At 31.7% G+C, this 11,422-nt stretch overlaps 1 non-coding gene across 1 annotated transcript; it reads left to right on the forward strand.

The window, feature by feature from the left end:
* Nucleotides 1-552: 552 nt before the first annotated feature.
* On the forward strand, nucleotides 553-652 carry LOC120208644. The gene has a single exon (XR_005524328.1). It is a non-coding gene; the product is annotated as a small nucleolar RNA R41 (small nucleolar RNA).
* The last annotated feature ends 10,770 nt before the right edge of the window (nucleotides 653-11,422 follow it).

Here is an 11,422-nt window from a genome sequence, read left to right on the forward strand (position 1 = left end):
ATAATAAGTCTATTAAATAAATTATTGGATCGACACAAAACTACTAGACTGTTATCCGTGGTGTTACATTTGTAATCACCATATCTTATAAAAGAATTTTTGGATCATTTAAGGAGCATGAAAGTATCTAAATCACTGAAATAACACTAATAATTATAACACTAATAATTATAATTTAATATTATATTTATTAAATTTTAATTAATAAATATCTAAATAAAAAATTATATTTTATATTTTTAAAATTAAATTAAATATTTTCCACATTAAAATTTAAAAGATGAATAAAATAAAGTGGGTCGAATGTGAAGTGTGAAAACAAATGAAGCCGAAGCACAAAAGTCCAAACCCAATGGCCGACTCTTGGTATCGTAATAAGGCCTTATCCCTTCTTTCATTCCTCACAACGGAACTCCTAAACCCTAATTTATATCTCTCTTTTCCCTATTTATAGTTACGCGAAGCGGTTGAAGGTAATGCCATAGATGCTTTGATTTTATTATCTTTTAAGCGATGTATCTTTGAGGCTTAGATTTTGTTGGTTTTCAATGATAGAAGGCTGTGATGTTGAATCCTACCTATTTCATGAAGGATTCTTTTTTATTTCCATATCGTGATTAGAAAATCATCAATCGATTCTTCTGAGCCTTCTCCTATGTTTTTTTTCTATTTAATTAAGAGAATTAATATGTGTGTCGGATCCATTGAGATGATGATTTCCTTTTCTGAAATAAAACTTAATGTAAAATTATCAAACTACAATTATCTAAACTATTACTCTACTGTTTATGATTCTCTACGAATGTTATTTCTGCTTCATTCTGTATATGCAGGACCTACTCCTTTTCAATGTGAAATATAATATATATTAAGCCAACAATTTTGTTAAGCAAACTGTTTTGATCTCTTTCATTTGGATAACAGTTATAAATTAGGGATGCTCACGGCGTGGGACAGATTGGATTTTTTTTTTATGTCTCGACTTTGATCTGAAAATATATAATCTATATTTGACCTTGAATTCGTCTCGATGGTTTTTAGTTTTTCTTCTATTTTGAGTTTGTACTAATTTTTAGACTAAAACCTTAATCCGACCTGATCTAATTATATTAATATTTTAAAATAATTAAATTAATATATTTTATAATAATTTACTATTTTTAATAAATAAATTATATATATAAACAATATAAAAATAAAAATATCTAAGATATTAAGTATTTTGTATATATAAAGAGTTTATATCGAATTGGGTTGCTGATCTCTCATCTTAAATTTAGTCTCCTCTTACCTTGAATCTACCTGTTATATAATTCGTCCTAGACCCTGGAGTTTCAACGAAAGAAATCATCCTTATAAGATCAAACAGAATTGAGATCAGTTGGATTAGGCCATTTTGACCGTCCCTATTATCAACTAGCTATACTCGTCTTTCAAAAATTAGGTTCAAATTGAGTAACGAGCGGAGAGGTGTCATATTCATCATGGGTTTGAGTGGATCAAAAACATGATTCGGCTCCACTCATCAGCATTCTAGAAATAATTCATACATATTGGGAAGACTGAATGGGATCTAAATTATGGTTGTGGTTAGGGGTTTAAAATAGGATATCCGTATATTTTAGTATTCGTAGTTTTAGGTATTTGAAATTTTTGGGTATTAAAATGTTGGTTTATGTTTCAGCCCATTATATCTGGACACTCGTAAGTTGGTACTCATAAAACTTCGGTATCCGGGTCACAACTGATTTATAATTTCTTTTTTTCTTTAAATTATATTATTTTTAAAAAAATTATATAGAAAAATTTTAAAATATTAAATTTAAAGGTATTTAATATATAATTCATACATAAAGTTTAAAAATTCAAATTACATAATTGAAAAAAAAATTATTAAAAATAAAAATATAATTAAATTTCAAATGTTTTGAAGTTAAAATAAATATTTTAAAAATAATTTAGAATGTTAATGTAAAATAATTTAAGAAATTAAGAATTTAGAATGTTATGGTAGTAAAATTTTAAAAATTAGGAATTTTGAATGTTAAAGTGAAATAATTTGAGAATTATAAATAAAATTTTAATATAAAATAAAAATAAAAAATAATATATATATATATATATATATATAATAAACCTTGTATTGGGTGGGCAGGTACCCGGTTAAGCAAGATTTTGTGACCTGAACCCGATTTGAAAATCCAAAAAAATTTGTGGGTCGAGTAACAAACCTGGAAAATTGAATATTTTCAAAATAGATATCTAACATTTTTTAACCGGGTCAGTAGACTGAATCAACAACGTTAAGTATTTTTTAACACCCTAATTGTGGTTATGATTTTAGTTGTGTTATGTTTACAATAATTGTATTACAGTTGTGAAATAATTACTTTGAACGATGCCTTCATTACTGTAAAACGTTTACTATTTTAATAAAAAAAATAATTACTTAAAACCATGAATAATAAATGCAGATATTTTAGACATTAAAACCATAACAGCTTGATTGACAATGTCCATAATCGATGCCATTGAATCTTAAATTGCTGCAATCACTTTGAAAGGTTGCAATTCTAAATTAACACCAAATAACGAGAGATTATTATAAAATAGTATTTATTTAGAGAATTTTTCTTAATCAATGATAATATATATTTACATATATAATTAAAAAGAACAATAATTATTTTAATTATTGATATCATTCGATGGATCATTACAGACATGACATAAGGTCATTGAGTGTCCACTTATAAACAATATAAGAAAATCCAAGTAAAGAGATTTAAACATTCAAGGGAGATGAAACAGGTTTAGTATGCCCAAAATCAGGCACAGTGAATTTCCATTTCACTTTTACAAATAAATCAACCAGTAAAAGGGTGTGAAGGATGTTATGCATATTTTAGTATTTTATTTTTTTAAGTACTATAGAATAACCATGCAATCGAAAAATTTAAGGTTAAAGAACAACTGAAAATGTATACAACTGAAAATGTTATAAAAATCATAACATTTTTTATTAAGTGCAACTTAAAATGTTAACGTTTTCGGTTGAACTGAAAATGTTATACAAAATATAACATTTTAGGTTACCGACATAAAGTTTTCAACTGAAAATATTAAGAAAAAACTAACATTTTAGGTTGCTCACAACCAAAAATGTTTTTATAACATTTTCGCTTGCATCTTACCTCAGCCTTAGATTAGGTTGTCTTTCCTTATACTCTCCCAAACTTGATTCAAGCATGTTAAAAAGTTAATTAAACTATATAAGCAAGGACTTAAAATTATTAAAAATATTTATTTTAATAGATAATTAATATTATAAATAAGTACTTAAATTATATCATTTTTTATGTAAGTACCTAATGTATTTTTAATTCTAGTAAGCACTTAAAGTTTTTTTTAATCAAAATATGTACTTAAAATATTTTTACTCAAAATAAATACATACAATGTTTTTCTCCATCTAAATGCCTAAAATTAATATCATGTGCCAACTTTTTATAATTTTGATGAAAAAAATTACATATTTTGAGTGCCTGCAGAAACTATTATGTTCCTACTTCGGGAAAAAAAAAAGATGACTTTAGATATTTATCTTGATCAAAAAATATTTTAAATACTTAAATAAAAATGATGATATGTTTTAGCTACTTATTTGAAATATAAGCATTAATATTATTATAAATGTATTTTTAATTTTTCATATTCTTTGTATAATTTTATAAAAACAACTAAAAATCATTATTGAAAATTTAAACACCAAACAAATAGATTTATGTAAATATCATTTCCACCTAAATCATTTATTAAATTACTTTTTATAAATAAAACTTCCATAGAATCCAATTCACCCGCGGATTTAATGTGGTGTCATCGGCTGTCCATGCCTAGTTGATAGTATATTTGCAGAAGGGCCCAAAATTTGACTGCAAATTGCGAGATTTGATTACCACTAATCCCTAAGCCCACGTGAGAGAGAGAACATTTTTTGCTTGCATCTTTTCATGAAATGGAAGAACTTCCAGAAACCTGCAATTTCATTTGTAATGTTCCAGCATACAATGACGTCCCGCTTCTCCCATCTTCCACCTATACACCCTCCAAGGAATTTTATCTCTACGGAAAACACCCGCCATGGATGACAAGCCTGAAGTTCACAATCCGAAGCCGACAATGGCAGCAACTCGAGTCATCATCTGTCACGCCATCTATTTCCCTGTCTGTTCTGGTTCATGTGCCCAGTTGGATCCCCTTGCAATTGATGGCCTGTCAGCTCTATAGCTCCATCCAGAATTCATTCTGGGTTCAATGTAGTTCCGTCCCGTCTCATACTACGCAGACCTGTTTTAACTATTATCCCTATTCCATGATTCAAAACCATCAGTATCCGTGTACTCATTTCCTTCTCGCAGAGGCCGCATAGATCCCGTGAATGATGATGCATTATAATTGTTTTGATTAGCCTGATTCCAACGTTCAGCGCCGCACAGCTCTCCACCGTACGATTGGATGGAGATTCAAGGGTCCAGAAGCCATCCACCAGAAACCCTAGGGTTATCATCTCGCCGCATCCAACTGCTCCAACTGAAGGTTGCCACGCCGTTTCCGTCTCTCCAGATCTCTCCAGAACTCTCTAGAAGATGCACACCAGTCGTATAGCGCATCACTCTAGGTGAGCCACCGCCATAGCCTTGGTGACTCACAGGAGTACCCCCTTGTGACCGGTCCTAAGGAAGCACCACTGAGCCCTTTATAAGGAACCGATTGAACCTGCAAAGAACAACAACAGCAAGAGAGCAAGGAACCGACGAGCAGAAAATAAAGAGATACACAATGAACAACAAAGAGAGATTTATTCGAAACTAAGCCACACAACGAGAAGCAACAACCGAAAGAGAGGAGAATCAAAAGAAAAACTTACCGAGGAGTCCTCAACGTTGCCGGAAAGTTGAAAAGTCGAAGGTAAAATTGTAGATCTAGGTTGATTTATCAACTTTTAGCAAAAAAGAGGCTTGGATTCGGGTAGGGGTGCTACGATCTACGTTTTGGGAGAGTGCGAAATTTCGGCCACCGTGAGTGGTGGTCGGCGGTGACGGTCAACGGCGGTTCTCGGTTGCCGGTTGGTGACCGACCATTCCACCGATGTGTATTTTAGAGAGAACCGAGAGAGATCTCTCGGGTTATAGAGAGAAGAAAAAAGAGAGAATGGCCCTTTAAGGGTCAGATTTGGGCATTTATATGCTTTCCCATACGACGTCATTTTGAGAGAGAGGCTTCAGTGTAATTAGCGCGTGGAAAAGCTAAACTTGTGATTCCTTGCATTTTGTAATCTTCGATTTTAGTCACGAAATCAGGTTTTTCGTAATTTTAATTTTTTTTTTATATTTTATTTACTTTTATTTTAGTCACTACCATATTTATGTATTTAGGTTAAATTACATGCTTAATCCTTAAGTAGTAATAAGTTTATATTTCGATCTAGATATAATAAATTAGGATAAACTACATAATTAATACATTACTTTAATATTATTTCGAATAAGGATTAATTAATTAATACTTTATGTTTTAATCATTAATTATTAGTATATAATTAATTATTATTAGAATTTATATTTTTAGGATTACCATCATTGAGAATTTAATTATAATATAATATTATAGAATTAGTAATATTTATATTAAATATTATTTAGTATTTACCTATATTAAGTTATTTGTGAATTAATTTAAATACAAGTTTATCATTTACTGCAAAGAAATTTAATTAATAAATATCTGTACCAATTTTAGGCGTTATAGGGGTGCTAATCCTTCCACATACGTAACCGACTCCCGAACTCATTTTTCTGGTAAGCAGACCCGAGTTGTATTATTTTAATATTATTCTTAGGAATTTTTATTAAAATAATATGACATTTTAGTGACCAATCTCACCAAATAAAATATTGGTGGCGACTCTACAATTTGGTGTTTTATCTGATTCATGGAGGATAAGCACTTAATTTTTCGAGACTAGTTACTCCGTTTGGGGTATACTATTTGCACTCTCCGTCGCCAGGGCAGAGAAACGTCTCGACAGCTTGGCGACTCCACTGGGGAATTTTTTAAAAAATGAGAGTCCAGCCACCAATTTATTAATTAATTATCTTTGCAGTAAATAATAAATTTGTTTTAATTTTGTTTTAATTATTTTTATTACTTTACGAACTTTGGTTTTTTTATGTGTACATATTTAATTTTGGGTCATTAGAATAAAATAATAGGTTGTATATTATTTTATTTTTTGATATGCTTTTCCTCACCCATACATTCATGACATGAGCTAAAACCCCACTCTTACCCTATTTAAGTGAATGAGAAACTACTCCCTCGTGTGGTTTTCACCTCCGTATGGGATAAGGGACCATTCTTTGATCTCACACCTTATGTTCCTCGTGTGGTTTTCACCACCGTATGGACTTAAGGAAGTGTGTTCCTTCGAATTGAAGTTAATCTAAAAGTCTGTAATGGACTAGGATTGAGGGTTTGGCAGTCCAAGGGGACACCAACAAAGAACAATTCGTTAACCCTTTTTACTTTAGAGCCAAACTCAACATATAACAAACTTAGAACTGGAGTCTAGGTGGAGTCTAACATGATTAACTCTCGTAATCTTAACACACAAGGAAAAGCACGTTGAGTCTTTTATTTATTTATTTTATTTTTGAATAAATGCATACGAACTAGAAATCATGCGGTTAGGTTATTTTTCCTGAACAAAGTATGGAACTAGAAAGCATGAGGTTAGGATATGATTTTTCTTATTAACCAGTTTTGTATATATTCTAAAAATACACAGGTTAATTATTTTTTTTGCATTTACATAATCATAACATACTTAGGGGGTGCTTCAAGAGTGATTATCAAAGGTTTTCATTATGGACAAAGGGTTTCATGATCAAGTAAGTTGTGAAGCAGCCAAAGAATGATATCTTGAGGAAGGATTTAAAATAATTGAGGGGTATGCATGCAAAAATCCAGCTAGACTAGTACCAAAAGCTTTTTATGGTAAGAGCATCAATAGGAGCAGTCACAAGGGAGAAAATATTTATGAAGCTCAAGCCTGTTTTTGAAAAGACGAAAACAATAAACTGAGCAAAGAGGTCGAAGCCATGCTTGACGATTTCCGAAAAGTCAGTCAAACCTTTAAAGATGTTGGACTAGGAAATACCCCTGAAGAATTGATGACAGGAATCATTAAACTGAAGAGTAATACTTATTACTGGAAAAAGCAGCATGAGGATCAAGCAAAGAATTTCTCTTATGACTTTCAAATTGCTAAAGAAATATACAATGTATCCATCACCAATCTGGAGAAATGTCAAGCTGAAAACTAAATGTTGAAGAAGGATGTAGCTACCATGGAAACTTCATATTTAATTCATCAAAGCAAGATTGATGTTGAACTAAAAGTTATTAGAACTATAAACACATTACTAAAATGGTGGATGATTATGGAAATCTGGTACAAGAACTTCTTGAGCATAATGGTTCCCTGATAAAAGAAAATGAACAATATTGTCTGCAACTTCAGAAAATGGAAGACAATATTCAAGAAAAGAAATATGACATGACGAAAATTGTTGCCCAAGCAAGCAAAATGGCCCACAAAGCTGGTGAACTTAGCTAGTTTTACAAGGGAACTGAAACAGGATGATGACTTGATTCTGTATCATAAATGGAAATTAACTTGGCTTTTTAAGGAGATAGAGAAATTAGGAGGGAAAGCTATCCCTTATATGTAATGATCCTGTGAATGTATTGAAAAGCCCTTTTTCCAATGGAAGTCGTTTTAAGATAATTACTCTTGAATTACACTCTTTCATACATTTACATTCATATATACATTCATGTTTTGCATAACATGATAGCATGTGTCAATTATGAAAACATGGGAGTAATCAGTGAAAGATTTTGAAATCAGGAGTTCTAAAAGTCAGGGGCATGTCTTAGAAAATATTAAAAGCAATTAATGGAATATTAGCTCGATTTGGAAGGATTGAGAGAATCCAAGAACAACTTATGAAAATTCAACAAGAAATGTGCTGAGTTAATCGATCGACGGAATCGGCCAAGAGGGGGGTGAATTGGCAATTAAAAATTTCGGTGGAAGATTTTACAGAAAATTGAAAAGATTTACATAGTGATTTAGAGTGGTTCTACTTTCTCAATCAAAGTCTACGTCCACTACCTTAGCTATCCACACTAAGGATTTTCCACAAATTCACTAATTTGTCTTTCTTTTGAAGACAAAGAGTAACCTTACAAACCCTCAAGAATTATACCCCAAATTCTTGCGAAAAACTCTCTCCCAAAGAGAACAATACAAATTTGCAAACTTACAAGGAAATCCTGACAAGGTAGATTGTTTGCACAATTCTAGAACAAAGAAAAGAACACTCAAGAATAAATAAAATTGAGCACAAAAGTGTTCTTGAAAGCAAAATGAATATTGAATGAAAAATAGGCTTGAAATGCTCAAACTTGAGGTTTGATGCTTTCTCTTTGATTCTCTCTTGATTCTAGTTGCTTGATGTTTCTTGTTGTTGATCAATGGCTTCTAAACTTGTTTAAATACTCCTTGAATCAATTCTGAACGTTAGTGATAATTAGTGGAGTCAATAGAGTCGTTATTGTGTGAAAACAATTAATTTTTTGGGTGGGAGCGTCTCATGCATCGATGCATGACCATTATGCATCGGGCATCAGTGTAAAATTTCAAATATTTTGACCGTTGGACTCCTAGTGTATCGGTGCACTAAGAGTGCGTCGATGCATGAAGTGCATTCGATGTTTGAAAAATAGCCTAGTGCATCGATGCATGGATTGTGCATCGATGCATCAAATGCATTCGATGTTTTAATTAAATCAGAGTGCATCGATGCATGGAGAGTGCATCGATGCATAGAATGCATTCGATGTTTCAATTTATTCATTGATGCATCGATGCATGGTATTGATGCATCGGTGCATGCCTTTGAAAAATTGATTTAAGGCTTGATTTTGGTTTAAAATACTTTGAAAATTTGTTTCAAAAATAGTTTAAGTACAAATCACAATTTTACACATTTAGTAAGGATTAAAATTAATCTTCAAAGACTTGGAGTAATAATTTGATATTCGATAAATTGAATCGAATATAAATTGTAAAATCATTTGTAAAAATCTTAAAATTCATTTAACTTAATTTGTTATATCGAAATATCAAAAATGTTTTTAACAATCTCCCCCTTTTTGATATAACAAAACACTTGGGAAATTTTAAGATTTAGAAAATTATTTTTGAAATCAACTTTTGAAAAATTACTCCCCCTTACTATGACACACATCTTCTCCCCCTTTTTGTTAAATCAAAAAGACTCAATAAAACGTTTTAAACAAGAATGTTTTGAAAAACTTAAGCCAATTGATTTATTAATTATAAGCTGCTAAGATCACAATCAAAAGAGAGGTTAGCCATTAGTTTCATAAATCAATATTCATATAACATGCAATGGATAATTGGTCATATATGTCTAATGATGCAAAAAATAAGAAAATTAAACCAAACCAAATATATATATTAAGTTCAAGCATCCATAAAAATAAGTCCAAACATTCAACAACCAATCAAAGTCAAAGTATCCAAAAACAAAGAAACCAGAAATATCAAAATCAATCCAAGTTTTAAATTTAAGAAAGCATGACAAGAAATACAAATCTACTCCATCGGAGGATTGGGAGGAGAAGGATAATGAGCTCAAACTTCAAGAGTCAGAGAATCCATACGATCACGTATCTCCCTCTGAAACTCAGTAATCTGAGACTCCATGGAAGCAAATCGTAGATCAAATGCCTCTAAAAAAGATCGGAAATAAGGTGGTGTTTGATCTTCTTGCCGAGCGAGTTCCGATGCATTAGCTGGATCGTCAATATCTTGAAATATCCCTTGAAGCTCAGGATCAACATTCGCAGTCGGAGGAGGAGGAGGAGCACGAGAAGAACTAGCTCCCGGAGTTTGTTTATTTGGTCGGAAGACCCAAAAACCGGTGCGTTCATCTTGAACCCAATCCGCTTTCTTTAAACAAGTGAGATTGATTTGATTTTGGAGAGGAATGGGAGTGTCGAGAGAAACGTCTAAACCAAATTTGATAAACATGTTACTAAGTAGACATCCGTAGGCTAATGTTTCAACATGTTTAGAAGGAACAATGTTTACGATGTCTACTAGTTGACTAAAAATGACCTGTGGAAGATTTATTTTGATTTTATTTTTAATACAATATATCCACCATAAATCCCTAGCACGTAGAGTGGAGTACCTACCAGCAGAAGGACGAAACCACCAAGAAATAATAAAATGAAGGAAACGGTCGTGATGGGTTCGAAGGGTACTTACACTAGCATTAGGAGTATAGGGATAAGCCACAGATTCTTTTTCGTCAAACACACCATCATCATCTAACCCGAAATGAGAAGCAATAGTTGCGGAATCAATAACAATGTACTGTCCTAGAAGATAGGATCTAATTCCGATGGTTCCACATTGGGTTTGATTTTGAATACAGACCGCATTGGAATAGAAAATGCGGACTAATTGGTGGAAAACGATAGGTTGAAGCGAAAAAAGTTTATCAAACTTCCATTGTTTAAGAATTGGGAGGTATTCAAAGTCAATTTTGTTCATGGCTTGAAGTGAGGGAATACGTTCTTCCCGAATTCTATAGGATTGGAATGACTCAATGTATCTATTGTAAAGGTCGTTTCTACGACGCTCTAGCATATTGAAACATGAACTCAATAGGCCACTAGAAGTTTGAGGAACGATATTAGGAGGTAGAGGAACGGAAGGACGATGTGAACGACTAGATGAAGTCCTAGGACGTTTAGACATGGTAAAGAAGTCGGAATAAGAAATATAACCTGCAAATTGAAAACACATGTATGTGCAATAATCAATCCCAAAACTCAATTGAGTCCTTAATAATTCAAGGTTCTCTAAACCGAATCCTAATGGGCAAGGTTTTGAAAAAAACTATTTGAAAATAATGTTTGTAAAATTATAAGATGTATCAAAAACATCAAATTTAAAAATTAATTTCAGAATTTTGATTTTTTTTATTTCGAAAATAAAAAATCTTGAAAATCTGTGAGTTTTTGATGAAATTAGTTGTAAAGTTGAGTTTCTAATCATCAAACAATCAATGCCCGATATAATGTTCATCCTAGAACTAATCAGAACTAGTTCTAAAATCAAAAATCAATAAAGTAGAGGTTTTTTGAAATATTACCTTGAAAATTTCGGATTGAGAGGGATGAAGAGATGTTTTGCACGATTTGATGATAAAAGCAGGTTAGGGAGATGCAAAACTTGAAGAATCCGACGAAAAAT

Source organism: Hibiscus syriacus, unplaced genomic scaffold (assembly GCF_006381635.1).
Source record: "Hibiscus syriacus cultivar Baekdansim isolate YM2019G1 unplaced genomic scaffold, ASM638163v2 tig00016725_pilon, whole genome shotgun sequence".
Lineage (NCBI taxonomy): Eukaryota > Viridiplantae > Streptophyta > Magnoliopsida > Malvales > Malvaceae > Hibiscus > Hibiscus syriacus.